This window comes from Solanum stenotomum, chromosome 9 (genome assembly GCF_019186545.1).
Source record: "Solanum stenotomum isolate F172 chromosome 9, ASM1918654v1, whole genome shotgun sequence".
NCBI classification, from domain to species: domain Eukaryota; kingdom Viridiplantae; phylum Streptophyta; class Magnoliopsida; order Solanales; family Solanaceae; genus Solanum; species Solanum stenotomum.
This window is the reverse complement of record NC_064290.1, coordinates 15,812,230-15,829,391: the sequence shown is the minus strand read 5'-3', so window position 1 is coordinate 15,829,391 and position 17,162 is coordinate 15,812,230.

Genomic DNA, 17,162 nt, shown 5'->3' with positions numbered 1-17,162 from the left:
TGATAAAAATATGAAAATATATATACTTGCGAAGATAATAATAGAAGGATATTACAACCGATATTATACACCAATGATAGATACGGGAGCAGAAGCTAATATATGTAAATATAATTGTTTACCAGAAGATAAGTGGGAAAAATTAAAAACACCTATAGTAGTAACAGGATTTAATAATGAAGGAAGCATGATCACATATAAGGCAAAAAATATAAAAGTACAAATATGGGATAAGATATTAACTATAGAAGAAATATATAACTTTGAATTAACTACAAAAGATATGCTATTAGGAATGCCATTTTTAGAAAAATTATACCCACATATAATTACAAAAACACACTGGTGGTTCACGACACCGTGTAAACAAAAAATAGGAGCAAAAAGAGTAAATAATAAAAAACGAAAAACAACGGAATGGATAAAAGGAAGTGAAAAAATTACACAAAAATTAGAAAATATAAAAGAAGAAGACCCTAAAATAGAATTAATTATATTCTCTATAGATAAAGTAAAAATAATTCAAGATAAGTTAGAACTATTATATAGTGAGGACCCTTTACAGGGATGGGAGAAACATAAAACAAAAATGAAAATTGAGCTAATTGATAATAATAGTATAATAACCCAAAAACCATTAAAGTATAATTTTAATGATTTAACCGAATTTAAGATACATATAGATGAATTACTAGAAAAAGGATATATACAAGAAAGCAATAGTAAGCATACAAGCCCGGCATTTATCGTAAATAAACATAGTGAACAAAAAAGTGGAAAAAGCAGAATAGTTATTGATTATAGAAATTTAAATGCAAAAACTAAAACATATAATTATCTGATACCAAATAAAATACTAAAGATAAGACAAATACAAGGATATAATTATTTTAGCAAATTTGATTGTAAATCAGGATTTTATCACTTAAAACTAGAAGAAGAATCTAAAAACCTAACAGCATTCACTGTACCCCAAGGATTTTATGAATGGAATTATTACAATTTGGATATAAAAACGCACCAGGTATATATCAACACTTTATGGACAATTACTTTAAACAAATAGAAAATTGTGTAGTGTACATAGATGATATATTATTATATTCCAAAACACAAGATTAACATATAAGATTATTAGAAAAATTTATACATATCATAGAATATTTATGTATAAGTCTATGTAAAAAGAAAGCAGATATAATGAAAAATCAAATAGAATTCTTAGGAATACAAATTGATAAAAATGGAATAAAAATGCAAACACATATAGTACAAAAAATAATTAACTCAAATGAACAGCTAGATACGAAAAATAAAATACAATAATTTCTAGGACTAGTAAATCAAGTAAGAGAATATATACTAAAATTAGCAGAGAATTTAAAACCATTACAACAAAAATTAAAGAAAGATGTAGAATACCAATTTGATAAGAAAGACCAAACACAAATACAAAAAATAAAATTATTATGTAAGAACCTATCTAAACTATATATTCCGGATGAAAATAAAAAATTTACTTATATAGTAGAATCCGACGCTAGTGAAAAGAGTTATGGAGGAGTATTAAAACATAGGTATGGAGAAGGAAAAATAGAACATCATTGTAGATATTATTCAGGAACATTTACTAATGCAGAAGTAAGATGGGAAATAAATAGGAAAGAATTATATTCGGTATATAAGTGTTTATTATCATTTGAATCATATATTGTATACAACGAATTTATTATAAGAACAGATAATACACAAGTAAAATGGTGGCTAACAAGAAAAATACAAGATTCGGTAACAACAAAAGAAATAAGGAGATTGGTATTAAATATATTAAATTTTACATTTACAATTGAAGTAATAAAAACTGATAAGAATGTTATTGCAGATTACCTATCACGACAAAGCTACTCAAACTGAGACTGAGGAAGAAGATACAATTGAAAAGATACTCAAAGCATTACTACGCTTTGCACAAAAGTGGATAGTATGGACAACGAGATACAAAAGCTAAAGAATGATGAAAATAATCTAAAGTCTAAAGCTAGTCAGCAGCATGACTATAAAAATGTGGAGCTATGTCGATCGGAAGACGGAAGAAACCCAGAGCTAAAAGGAGATGATGGGAAACTCCTTAAAACCCATAATGTTTGTTTAAATACAGCTGTAGGTACAAGCAAACAAGTTAGCGATAAACAACATAAAAATGCTAACTTAAACCAGCTATTCGCAAAACCATTTACCCAAAGGACACCTAGACATGTGTCCATAGAACCACAAACATCTACATACACAGATAGTTTGCAAAACCAAAATGAGAAAAAGACATATAACTACATCACACGAACCTATATTGAAAATATCCATCAAATCCAAACCTATTTAAACCGCAACCCCAGATCAACTACAAAAGAACTAAACCATGATTATTTGACACAAAAGTTATAAGGATATAACAAGTTAATTGCACAACCGAAAACTAACGCTAATTTAGTAAGAACATGTTACAACTACGGACTGTTAAATACCGTATACACATACGACGAAGAAGAAGTTAGTGGAATACCAGAACTACACAAAGCATTCGTCACATACAAAAGAGTTACGAAAGGAAATTTATCTTATATAAAATTCTATACAGCATCAGCGGAGATATTATACAAGGAAATAAAACCTCCAATACAGGTTATCAAGATAGGATTAACTAAAGATATGATTATACCCGAAGATATCGGACAACAAGAAGAGATATGCAAAATAGAGATACCAAGTTTTTATGCCAACAAACGAATAATTGGTATATCAATGATTATACAAGGGCTAGCAAATAACTATTTAAACGGAAACGCTATATGGAGCTACTATGCAAGAGACCAGCTAATGATTTATTCCAATTCATGGGAGCTAAGGAAAGCAGATATGGATGAAGTCCAACGATGGATTTTATCACTACTAAAGCCTGAAGAACGACCTACGACACGAGCACTAAAAGAAGGATTTATTTCAGTAGAATTATTAACCAGATATTGCAAGCTAATTGGTCATAAATACCCGGACCATATATGTTCAAAGTGCAACGGAAAAGATAATATAATTCCAGATGACCAGCTGGAATGATCTAATAAGATAAAGACGGAAGAAGATAAGAAGAAGAAGAAGAAGAAGACAAGAAAAATAAGATAAAACGAAGATAAGGACGGAAGGAGATAAGGAAAAAAAGACACTTGTAAATTCTACTAGTCTTATTATTGAATTTAATGTAAAATAGTCAATAAAGAAGGTAGTGTGTGCATGTGCATATTAAAAGTAGGATGGACAAATGTAATAATGAGTATGGGCAAGTATGGGCAAGTATGGACAAGTGCAACAATAATATGGGTAAGTGTAAGTAGTAGGAATGGTAGGTGTAAGTAGCACATTATTGTAAGTAGTACGTGAGAATTCCTTTCTATATAAGGGAGGATATATGTAAATATAATTGCAGGCAAAGCCTGATATAAAAAACTTTCTTTCAAAAAACTCTCTCAACTAAAAATTTAGTATTTAGATAAATGGAGCAACAATCTGGAATCCAATCAGATATTTCAGATAGCGTGGCTAAGCAAAAGGCAAAGGTATATTGTTTGAAAAATATGCGGAACTAATTTCATATAATCCTGAATATCATATATAAGATTGAATAAATTTATGTTAGTTATTATGTATTAGGATTATTTGAATCATGATTTCTAGTTTATTAGCACACTGGAAACAGGGAGAAAACTTCTATACTATGTCATCCTAATGTTGAAATCGGTAGGCGAGGAAAGCCGTTTAGGGGAGTAAACAAAGTTGAGGCGCTGATAAGAAGGAAGTATCTGCTAAAGTACGATGCTAGTAGTGACAAGAAAACATGATAAACAGATAATCTAGTTCGTAATAATCTAATATGAATTTAATCAATTATGAATATGATAGGAAGGAATAATTGAAAAACCCCGCATAACAGTGAACATGACTATATACGTGCATGATGAAATGATAAAAAACTATGAAACTTTAATCTTATATTTACTTAACGGTATAGAAATAATTGAATTAAGAAGAATAATATGGGAAAAAATATTTAATGATTACGAATCAAAAGATATATTAAATCAGCAATGGTATGAAATAAACCTACATGATTTAGACTTCGAAAGAATAGAATGGTATGATTTAGAAATAAATTCAGATTAAAATGAACTACGGATATTTACAATATTGGGTAAAATCTATGGAAGATATAAAACTATTAGAACAATTAATGGAGGAAAATTTATATATGTACCAAAGAACCGAAGATATGTTATCTCTAGAATATATCATAAATAATATTAAAGAAATATTCAGATTAAAACAAATAACGGAAGAATATTACAATAAATATTATTACATATTACTATGAATTTAGCACTACCAAAAAATAATATTAAAGAGATATCATGATTAAGACACTTTGTAAAAAGATATTGTAATAAAATCTTAAAAATAAGTTACTTACCTACCACACTACCATCCAAATGACATTACCAAGAACTCATAGTTCCCATACCGAGTCTTTATTGTCAGCTTGGGTACATCCTCAGGACTAATCTTTACTTGGTGGTACGCAGACCTTCAATCCATTTTATAGAATACTAAAGCACTTTGCAACTGGTCAAAGATATCATCTGTACGAGGCAACATGTACTTATTTCGAATGGTGACCCAATTCAATTGTTGGTAGTCTATGCACATTCTCATACAATTATCCTTTTTCGTAACAAACAAGACAAGATCACCCCACAGGGAAGCACTAGAATGGATGAAACCCTTATAAAGGATCTTTTGGATCTGGGCCTTAAAGCGCTCTTAACTCTACTGGAGCCATCTGATGATGAGGGATAGAGATTGGGTGAGTGCCCGACCCTAAGTCAATACAAAAATCTATATCTATATTTGGAGGCATAACATGTAAATCAGTAGGAAACAATTCCTTGAGATCATACACTACAGAAGTAGACTCAATAGAGGGGGAATCTGCATCGACATCCCGGATATGAATCAAATATGCCAAACAACCCTGCCCCACTAGTTTCCTAGCCCGAATTATAAATATGATCTTAGTTGGCTTAGGATTGTACACCCCTTCCCACTCTTACATTTCCCTACCTAGGATCTCTAGAGTCATAGTGTTAGCATTATAATTAAGCACAACATAATAGGGGGACAACCAAGTCATGCCTAAGATTACATCAAGGTCAGTCATATCCAAAATAACCAAATTAGTCCAAGTTTAAAAACCCATGATCACGATAGAAAAAACACGATAGACATGGGTGACTACATTAGACTCTCAAACTGGGTAGAAACATGGATGGGGAATAAGCACATCACAAATCGTATCAAATCCCAAGGCAACTGTACTGACATATAATAGTAACTAAAACCCAGATCAAACAAAAGAGTAGCCATCCGTTCACAGACAAGAATAGTATTTGTGATCACTACATCAGATGCATCAACCTTGATCTTGCTCGAAAAGGCATAAAACTGAGTCATGTCGTCCTGACATGCAACCTCTCTGCCTGGCTGCACTGCTCCCCTACCTGCATTACCATTTCCCCAGCGTGCATGACCTCTTTTATTTCCTCCTTGCCCACCTTATGGACAAACTCTGCCGTTATTACCTTCATTCAGGTCTGCTGTTGTACGGGTTCAGTCATGCGCGGGTGGGACAATCTCTCCTTATGTGTCCTGGTTCTCCATTTTTGTTACAAATGTGGCAAGAGATGGTGTGTTTCTTGGCTCAAAATAGGCTCCCTGACCATCTTGGGTAGGATTCTACTCCGTAGTCCCTAAGTAACTACCCTTAGAAGTGAGCATATCTGACTGAATTAACCGGGCTGCAATTGTCGGCCTACCTGGACCTTTGGAAGATGAGCTGTTAAATTTACCTGTATTATTGGGCTTCTTAGCCAAACCCAATGCCATTTTGTCCCATCGAACTCCTTCTACCTTCTTCACATAGTTTCTCACTTCATTACAACTTTTCCCTACAGAGGTCATGTGAACAAACAATACTTGTAGCTCTAGATTTAATCCCTTGACGAACAAATGGATCCTTTCTTGTTCTTTATTCACCAACTGCATAGCATATCTGGGCAATTTATTAAACATAGTCTCATAAGAAACTGCAGTCATACCACTTTGCTCCAAAGCCTTGACTCATCCTTCTTATGGTCCCTCAAAGTCCGGGGCACATACTACTCCAGAAACAAGACATTGAATTGAACCCTGGTAAGTGGAGGCAAGACTGGAGATCGACATTCCACAAGAGCTCTCCACCGCTGCTTAGCCTCACCTTGAAGCTAAAAGGTCACGAACTCAACTCCGTGATGGTGCACAATGCCTAACTTTTGAAATCTCTCATAGCATTCTGGGATGAACTCATACGTATAATCACTTTTAGAACAATTAAACACTGACGACTTTGACTTCAAAAACTTGGTCAACATCTCATGCTCAGTGCTAGTCATCATAGGGCCCAAAACTGGATGGAAGAAGGCATCAACACCCAACACTCCATCCATCTTAGGGATTGTAGTAGCAACGAGGTGGATGACTAGAAGTTGAGAATCTTGCACTGTGGAAATGACTCCAAAGCCGACCAACAACCTTAGAAAAGTCAAAATCTACTGAGTTATAGCTTGATCCAAAGGGGGAAGTCCTGCAGTCCCAACCTGTGCATCCTTCTCCGACTCAGCATCCTCTTCTACCTCAATCTCCATATTCTCTTCTACCTTGGCATGGGGTATGGGAGAGGCCTCTTCCATGTGTACGTTCTCATCTTGGGATTCACCCCTGGCGGGGCAAAACCCTTCCTCGATCTTTGCACCTCCCTCTACACATGCCTCAGCCACGTCCCCTTACTGTAAGCTCCCCTATTGACTCATTGATGGGAGCTACTGGCCTGGCAATGTTCTCTCGCGTGTTAACCATCTGTTGACCGAAGAGTTAAAGAGATTATATACCAATTTGGATCACCAAATACCAATTGGAATCAAGTTATGGCATGAAAGAAGAAATAGATAGAGAGATTTTCCTAAAGTCCTATAGTCTCTCAAAGAAAAGTACAGACGTCTCCGTACCATTCTGCAAGACTCTACTAGACTAATTTTGGTACACCAAGATCAACGAACCTCGAGCGTTGATACCAACTTCGTCAATACCCAAACCACCATGATTGACACCCAAACTAACCCTCCAGTGGGAGAACAATTGCTACAACCCAGCTAAACAATACTCACCAAAAGACAAATATTTAAAATGTGGAATAGGTTTAACTATTAAATTTAAAAATTGAGTTTCCATAAATTCAGTAAGTTATCAAAAACAAACATAAACAAGCAGAAATTGAACCCCTAAATCCTGAATACCATCGTACCAAAACATCTAACTAAACGGTCTAAGATAAGGGGATGCAATCCCCAAACCAACTAAACATAAAGAAGAGAGTCTTAAAAGCCTAGGTCCGAATTAAATGGACTAAGCTCCTAGATGAATCCATTGTGGGCTAAAGGAACTAGCTCACCCTTGATCTCGACAAGTCAATGATCTCCTAGTTGAGGTCTCTCAACAGCCACGTGAAGATGACCTATATTCAACAAAGAAAGAGCAAGTGCAATATCAATACACAAAACAACGGTGTACTGGTAGGATCACGCTGCTATTCTAGTAAGTGAGACATACACAAGTAACTACAACATAGTAAACCATATATAAACATAAAGAATAACAATCTACCAGTTCATGCTCAATCTACCAGTTTCACAATATCAATCTCAAATACAACCGTCAATGATGGTTCTCTCATGTAACCCACACTCAAACTGTTAGTGTGTTGGAACGTGATACCCGATCTAATCATGTGTCAGAATGTGTTACCCGATCTAATAATGTGTCAAAATGTGGCACCTAATCCAATCAAGCACAACCACAAATACAATCAACACCACAATGAATCATTTACACACTTTTACCGTACAATTAGGTAGCAGGTTCATTACATGAGACGTAATCACAAGTAGTCATTTGATTAGATTCATTTCATATATCCCTATTAACATACATGCTTGAATATAATGGAGCATGTAGCATGCACATATAACACAGAGGGGAAATCAAATCATCACCTATCTCGAAACCAAGCATAAACATTTTTAAGGAACTTATCCTTTCCCTTTTTGGAGTCTCTCAGCTTGTTCTTGGTCTAAAAAACGTAATTAATGCAAATGATCAATAATAGTGGCCTATTTTACCTGGATTATATGCAAATACTAACCCATGGCTAATGGAATGATCCTAACACCCAACTAGAGCTTTTTCCACCATTAAATTCCAGAAAAACATTCCCCCAAGGATAAATAGCAAAGATTCTAAGTTCTAAGAATCAATTTACGAATTGGGGGAGTAATTGACTTTCCCTTAGAGAGAGAATTAGTGAAAAACAAGAATAATTAGCCCTAGGTTTCATTTTTTCTCTCTAAGAATGAAGTTTGCAAAAAATAAACATTTTTGAGACTTTTCCCATTTTTACTCTCAATTGACCCACCATAGCGGGCCAATCCTGCCATAGTGGCCCCTCCATGGCGGGAATAATTCTACCATGGTGGAATGAATTGTAACGCCCCACAAAAATAAAGTAGGATAAATAGAGCCTCACATGGGTTTTATGCATTAATAACTTGTTAAAATAATGAAGAATAGCCCTTTTAGTCAAGTTTAAAGAGTTTGGAAGTCAAACGTCAAGGGACGACCAAGACGTTCAGAAACTAGTATTTTGCGTGTTGGTGTGTTCTAGTATGTTGTTCATGTTTTTATGTGTTGTTTGGAGTCTAAAATCAGTGGAGGTGACCCTAGTGTCTTAATAAATGTTTTTAGGTTCAAAAAGTTTGGGTACGACTCCCCGGGACCACCCTAAGGGTCCCCTAGGAGGACTCCCACCCTTGGCCAAACAAGCTGCCTAGACAGCTTGAAGTTGTTCATGGAGGAAGTGGCTCCGCGTCGCAGACCTGCTCCAGGTATGGCAAAAAAGTGGCTCCGCAACGCAAAGACACCGCCAACTCTACTGTCTCGAAATTTAATTTCCAGAAACTTGTGGGAACATCCCCGCGTCGTGGACTTGCTTCTCGACGAAATCTGCGAAAATAAAACTCAAGTTTGACTTGTTTAAAAGGTCCAACTAAGTGAGGGGTGGTTTGGGTACTTTGGAGAATTATTATAAATGGTTATTCTATATATTTTAGGGTATTTTAAGTTGGTTAAAACTCCAAAACGTAGAATTTGACCTCATTATCTAAATTGAACTTTCCCTTTCAAATAAATTCTCTCAAACTCCATGTAAAACATTGATGAAGCTTCAAGTTAGGGTATGGGTTCCTACTGATTTTTCCTTCAAATTCGTAAGGAAATTAATCATAAAGGTATGGGGATTTTATCTTTGATTCTTTTTTCAATCAAAGAGCCAAATCAAAGTGATTTCACAGTTTTTCAAAAACTCTAAGAACCCCAATTTCAATTCTAAGCTTGGGTTCTTGCATGAAAGTATTTCAAATGATGATTTATGTTAATATTGATGGTTTTAAGATAAAAAAGCTCCATGAACCCTTGCATATCTTGAAATCCTAATTTTGGGTCTAAAGTGGGTCTATTGATTATAAGCTAATAATGTGATATTAATGTGTAGATTGTTATGGGCTGTTGATTTATGTATTGTTCTATATTGAATTATGAGGAATCGATGGTCAATTGTGTTATATTTGATGTTGTCCTTGAATGGGCAATTGTGACCTAAGGTTTACGATGATGATGAAGTTGTTAATAGATTATTGATTCTAGTATTTTATATATATATATATATATATATATATATATATGTTGTAGATGTTAGAATTGTGAGGTTTGATCCCTCTGAAAGTGGGCAGGTGTTTACTTTATAAGCATGTTGTGATCATGGCCGTGTAGGCATAGTGGGATGATTGTTGTTTTGAGTAATGTTGATTATGTGAAGGTAATCTGATATGATGTGAATTTGTGTATGGTCTAAGAGTATGAAAAGTGACCTTGTGTAGAGACTTTTTGTGTTATGCTTGGTTGTTGTCTTCTTTGAATGACTTATAATGAAGGTGAGGTTAGGATGGACTATGTTTACCTACTCTCACACCTAGTGAAGAATGAAAGAAAATAATGGAAGAATGTAAGAATGAATGAAAAGAATGAGAGTTAATGCTAATGAATTAAAGTTGGGTCTAATGTAAGGATAGTCTCTTAAAGTACTCCTTCAAATGAATGGGGTTCCTAGATGAAAGGTTTTGTCATCTTTAAATCCAAGAGCTTCCTAAATGAATGCATGTGGGTTAGGATGGGTACTCATTCATGAGTTGAGATGAGAGTACTTAGTAGCAATCCTTATCCCTAAATGAATGAATGAAATGGATGTCCAAACTCCGTGGGGGATTAATGTCTATCACTGAGAGGATATGAAGATGGGCGGATACTCTTTCGTTAGTTGAGATGTGAGTATTTAGTAGAAACCCTTAAGATGGGTGCCCATTCGTTAGTTGATATGTGGGTACTTAGAAGCAATCCTTCTATCCCTTAACTATGTGCCCAGATCGGACTAGCTAGTGGTCCCTACCATGTAAAGGCTAAATGAATGAACCTACCTTAGGCAAGTGGGGATCCCTCATCTGGTAAGGGTTACTACCGGGATTCCATGTCAAGCTCCATGGTCAGTGTCGGTTAAGGATCGTCCCCCACATTAATGAATGAATGAACTAGGGACTCTTAAGGGTGTACTACTTAGGATAGGTGGTGGAATGGGACATCATCTAGACATTGCACAAGTAGACATTTAAGGGAGATCTTGGTGTGTCTTAGTAAGGATAATGAATGAATTAGTCTCTTTGGGCAAATTAATGAAAGCGCTGGTCTTTGAGCATGCTAATGTGAAAGTTAGTTATAATGAATTGAATGTAAGTGCTTACGTTGAATTGAATGTATGTGATGATCTTATGTCATTAATGAATGAGGTTGTCTGAATGCATTAAGTTGAATAAACGATTTATGTTGAGATGTGAATGGAGCTTGTCATATGTAGCCTTAAGAATCACTTGGGTGTGGTATGGAGAGGTAGTATGGGATGCCTCACCATGTCTTACTTAGGTGAGTCTTGGGAGGACATTTGATGAGTGTTCTAGTTTTATGAAATGACTTGTTGGCTTATATGCTTATATGTCTTATGTGATTAATTGGTAAAGGTTGAGGTACGCATGGTAAGTGCACTTTGTGTGACCTTAAGGTGGGGCCTTAGTGTGGGTGATGGTATGGGACGTTGCCCATACATTGCACAAAGGTATTGCTTAAGGGTTACTTAAGGTAGAGGTCCAAGGCAAGAAGGTAAAGGTAAATGGGTTATGTATGTTCATGATGTATTGTGGAGCATATGACTTTGTATTGTTGGTTGTGACTTGTAAGATGCCTATTATGTAGATGTTCATAAGATTTTATCAAAATAGCATGAAAGCATAATTTACACACAAATGTCCTTTTTAGCATGTTTTGCATATCCTCATACTTAGTACGTGTGTTGTACTAACCCTTTTCTTCTATTCTACTACAAGTGTAGGTTGTGGTAACTAAGAAGATATTGTGCTTTAGAGTTGCTTGGATTGCTTCTCTCTTCCAAGTCTTTGGTATGTCCTCAAGATTTGAGGACTATGTTTAGAAGTTTTTAGTCATTATAATAGACACTTAAGTTTCATTTCATTTGTAAAGGCGCCGTGTCCCTTAGTACGTTTAAAGTTCTTGTCAAAGATTGGTTAAAGAGACTTAGTAGTTACGCTTGCGTATTGATGTTTTCAAATGTTGATGACTCTTGAAGTCTTATAGTTTTATTGAATAAAAGTTTGAAATTCTTAGTGATTTTTTATGATCTATGCAATGAATGAATGCTAAGGCTTGTATAAGACCTTCGAGAGGTCGAATACACATGTAACAGCGAGGGGGTGCTCTTGGGTCGTTACAAACTTGGTATTAGAGCATAAGGTTTTAAAGATTACTTTTACGTTCAATGTCTTGAAATCCATGTCTTGTAGAGTCTTGTTCATCGGTGTTAGTCGCGACACATCTATGAGCGAGAGGCTATAGGACGATAGAAGTTTCACTTTCTTTTATTATTCTTGATGTCGTGCCTTAGAGTTTGGTCTATAAGTGTCCTTTTCCTAATCTGTCTCTTGTGTTTATAGGATATGAATACGAGGGCTAACCGGAGGAGAGTGGAAGAAGAGATAGAGGATGGGGGAGTTCCTTCCCAAGGAATGCAAGGTGACCAAACTCCTTTAGGTGGGAAAGAGAATGTGGTTCCGGTGGTTCCCCCGGATATGACTGATGGGGAGATTAGAGAGGCTTTTCTCTCCCTAGCCCGTGCCATGACTACTCAAGCAAATAGAGATGTGAGGCCTAGGGTGAATGCTATTGAGAGTAACGTGGCCTCAAGGTTAAGGAATTTCACAAGGATGAACCCTCCTACCTTCTTTGGTTCTAAGATAGATGAGGACCCACAAAACTTTATAGATGAGGTGTTTAAGATTATGGATGCAATGGAAGTGACTCCTAGGGAGAAGGCGGAGTAGGCTTCCTACCAACTCAAGGATGTAGCTCAAGTGTGGTTTGAGCAATGGAGGGATGAGAGACCCATAGGGGCTGACCCAATAGATTGGGGAGTGTTTAAGATGGCCTTTCTTGATAGGTTGTTCCCCTTAGAGTTGAGGGAGAAAAAGTTCGTTAAGTTCATGAACCTACGTCAAGGGAATATAAGTGTGAAGGAATACTCTCTCAAGTTTACCCAACTCTCTAATTATGCTCATATATATATATGTTGTAAATGTTAGAATTGTGAGGTTTGATCCCTTTGAAAGTGGGGAGGTGTTTACTTTATAAGCATGTTGTGATCATGGCCTTGTAGGCAAAGTTGGATGATTATTGTGTTGAGTAATGTTGATTATGTGAAGGTAATGTGATATAATGTGAATTTTTGTAGGGTCTAAGAGTATGCAAGGTGACCTTGTGTAGAGACTTTATGTGTTATGCTTGGTTGTTGTCTTCTTTGAATGACTTATAATGAAGGTGAGGTTAGGATAGACTATGTTTACCTACTCAAACACCTACTGAAGAATGAATGAAAAGAATGGAAGAATGTGAGAATGAATGAAAAGAATGGAAGTTAATGCTAATGAATGAAAGTTGGGTCTATTGTAAGGATAGTCTCATAAAGTACTCATTTAAATGAATGGGGTTCCTAGATGAAAGGCTTTCTCATCTTTGAATCCAAGAGATTCCTAAATGAATGAATGTGAGTTAGGATGGGTACACCTTCGTGAGTTGAGATGAAAGTACTTAGTAGCAATCTTTATCCCTAAATGAATAAATGAAATGGATGTCCAAACTCCGTGGGGGAGTAATGTCTAGCACTGAGAGGCTATGAAGATGGGTGGATACTCCTTCGTTAGTTGAGATGTGAGTAGTTAGTAGCAACCCTTAAGATGGGTACCCCTTCGTTAGTTGAGATGTGGGTACTTAGAAGCAATCCTTCTATCCCTTAACTATGTGCCCACATAGGACTAGCTAGTGGTCTCTACCACGTAAAGGCTAAAAGAATGAACCTACCTTAGGCAAGTGGGGATCCCTCATCCAGTAAGGGTTACTACTAGGATTCCATGTCAAGCTCCATGGTCTATGTCGGTTAAGGCTCTTCCCCCACATTAATGAATGAATGAACTAGGGTCTCTTAACGGTGTACTACTTAGGATAGGTGGTGGAATGGGACATCATCTAGACATTGCACAAGTAGACGTCTAGTTTTATGAAGTGACTTTTTGGCTTATGTGCTTATATGTCTTATGTGATTAATTGGTGAAGGTTGAGGTACGCATGGTAAGTGGACTTTGTGTGACCTTAAGGTGGTGCCTTAGTGTGGGTGATGGTATGGGATGTTGCCCATACATTGCACAAAGGTATAGCTTAAGGGTTACTTAAGGTAGAGGTCCAAGGCAAGAAGGTAAAGGTAAATGGGTTATGTATGTTCATGATGTATTGTGAAGCATATGACTTTGTATTGTTGGTTATGACTTGTAAGGTGCCTATTATGTTAATGTTCATAAGGGTTACTTAGTGATTTTTTTATAGTCTATGCAATGAATGAATTTTAAGGCTTGTATAAGACATCCGAGAGGTTGAATATGCATGTAATGGCAAAGGGGTGCTCTCGGGTCGTTACATGCATGGAGATAGAGACTCGGACTTTGCATTTCAAGTCCCCATTTCACAACACTCCCTCAATCCTTGATGTTCTAAAACCACCATTTCACGTTAAAATCAATTACTACAGTTCTACCTACTCAGATTCAATTTCGTACAGCTGTCTAAACTCCTTATCGTATTGGCTACCATTCAAATGATCAAATTTAAAATCAAATCCCTTATCCATTCCCAGATTACTCAAGACCTCACTTGAGTCAGATATCGTCCAAGTCTAGCCTAGGCTAGAAATATCAAAGCTACTACTCATGTTTTCTGGCTCAAATTGCTTCCCCATTGGCTTATTCTTAACGACGGAAACAAATCGTTACACAATAATATTTCCAATTAACATTGTGGCTTGGAGTTCTTTCTTGTTGTGTAACCTCAAAGGTGTGAGACAAATTCAGGTGATGCCAAAATTAATTTTCCATTTTATTTTAAATGTTCTTGAATAGTACAACTACCTCAATTCTGATTTTATGTAAATTCAATGTGGATAAGTTTTTATCCTACAATTATCAACGAAAAACATTTACACCTAGATAATTGAATATTTATAAAGAACTATGTAGATGAGACAAACTTTGACATGTGTAAACTAAGTTTTCAAAAAAATTACATTTTCTATTAAAGGAACAAAGGTATATGAAATATACTTACATTATTAAGACATAATTAATATTTCGTGAATTTATTACACAAACTACATCGAAGCATTAAAATCATAAAAATTATATGAACTGTACAATTTGTTTTTGTTCCATCAATCAAGTCAACATAAAAAAACAAATCAGAAGAAAACAACCTGTCATCAAATTTCCTTCATTTCATTACTAATATTATTGTTCACTCTTCGCACTATCATTAAGAATAAATTTAGATTATTGTTGAATAATAGTGCTACAAATTTTAAAATTCATTATTAATTCATAATTTAATATTTAATCATGTTTTAACAATTCTTCTAACATTTTCGATATAAAATCCTTTGGTAGAGAGAATTGTTAAAGACATTTCACTTCCATTAAAAATATTTCGATTTAATACGAGAAAACTTATTTGAATTAATTTTTTTTAATAACTATGAAAAGGAAAATTTATTGGTAATATAAAATAATGAGCATGGGAGTTAAGATGCAATAAGTTTGTTTTTCCTTCCCCTGATCGAAATTTTACGTGTTTCTTAAGGTAGCTTGTTTATAATTTTATTTATACAAGTAGAAAATAAAATGAAATGAAACAAAGAATATATCAAATAAATGTATAGACATTGACTCATTGATGAGATCAAATTCCTTACATCTTTTAGGCTTTTGGCACTTGCCTTTTCGATTTCATTTACTTTCTTTAGTATATAATTATTTAATTTTCTATCTAACTTCAAAATTTCAATATTTGATATATTATATAAATTTGAAAAGTAACAAGAGAGAAGATATAACACTTGCAATAGCATTGATAAAATATAATAAAATCGTAACAGTAACAATGCAAAACTATTTTGTTATATTTCATAAATTCAATACTTATTATTATTATTTTGATCGTCCCAAAATAAGTGTTATCAATATAGGAATATTGAATGAAAAATACATAAATAATAAAAATCATTAGAGGNACATAAATAATAAATCATTAGAGGTAAAAAGAAAATAAATAAAAAGAGCTTTCGATATTGACTGTAAAAAGACCATTAATCATACTACAACAATAACAAATCTAGTCAATGGTCAAAGAAGGGTTAAACGTATCTATATTCCGTCAAAGATATGAGGATAGAATGTAAGCAAGGTTAGAATATATACGTATTCAGTAAAAGATAGGAGTGCAGAATGTATGCAAACTATTAATCATACAGTAACATATCTAGTAAAATAGCGGTTAAATGTAAATGTATCAAGCCAAAGTTAGAAGCGTAAAATGTACGCAAGGTTAGACTATATATATCCCATTAAAGGTACGACTGTAGAATGTACATAGAGAGACTATTATGTGTTAAGTTAGAGACTCACACATAGTGGTCTTCGAAAAAAATAGCAAAATATTTCTTCTTCTTTGTGAAAGTCCACTCTCTAAACTTCATTGTATGTACAAGAAAAAAATCCCTAACAGTGTCGATTCATTCTTCCTGGACTCCACTCCATTTTCCCCTTATTTAAGGAAAATCTTCAACTAATCTATTGATATTCTTTATTATTTTCATATATGAGGGCAATATATATATATATATATATATATATATATATAAGTATTGAGGCATTAAATATTTTCTCGCATTTATATAGCTTTTGCTCAATTTTATCTGAAAGTTTACCCCTTTTGTTTCTCTCAGTCAAATTTGTATTTTATTGCTTTCTATAATATTGTACTAGATTTTGATGTGCAGAGAAAAATGGTTCGCATAAATATTTAAACCTAATTCCAGAACCCCCTATTTTAACGAATTAATCGGGCTTAATTTATTTTTAATTGTGAGTGTCAAACTTATAGCATTGTAACTTGATCTGGTGAATCCTAACATCAATTTTAAGTTCCTATTTTAGTCCATTCAGGAATATCTTCAGAGACAATGATTTGGCTAGTTTGTAAAGCTAGATGAATTAATGTTATACAAATTCTCGATAATACATATGTATAGAACTTGTTTGCCTGTCATAAAAGAATACAACCATTTTTATATTTCCTATAAAGAGTTGAAAGCCAAAATGCTTGTCCTAGATTAAAAATAACTTAAAGTGTCCAAAGAGTGCCTTACAATTTAAAAACTCATAAAAGATATTTGAAATTCACTTTATATTACTTTCTAT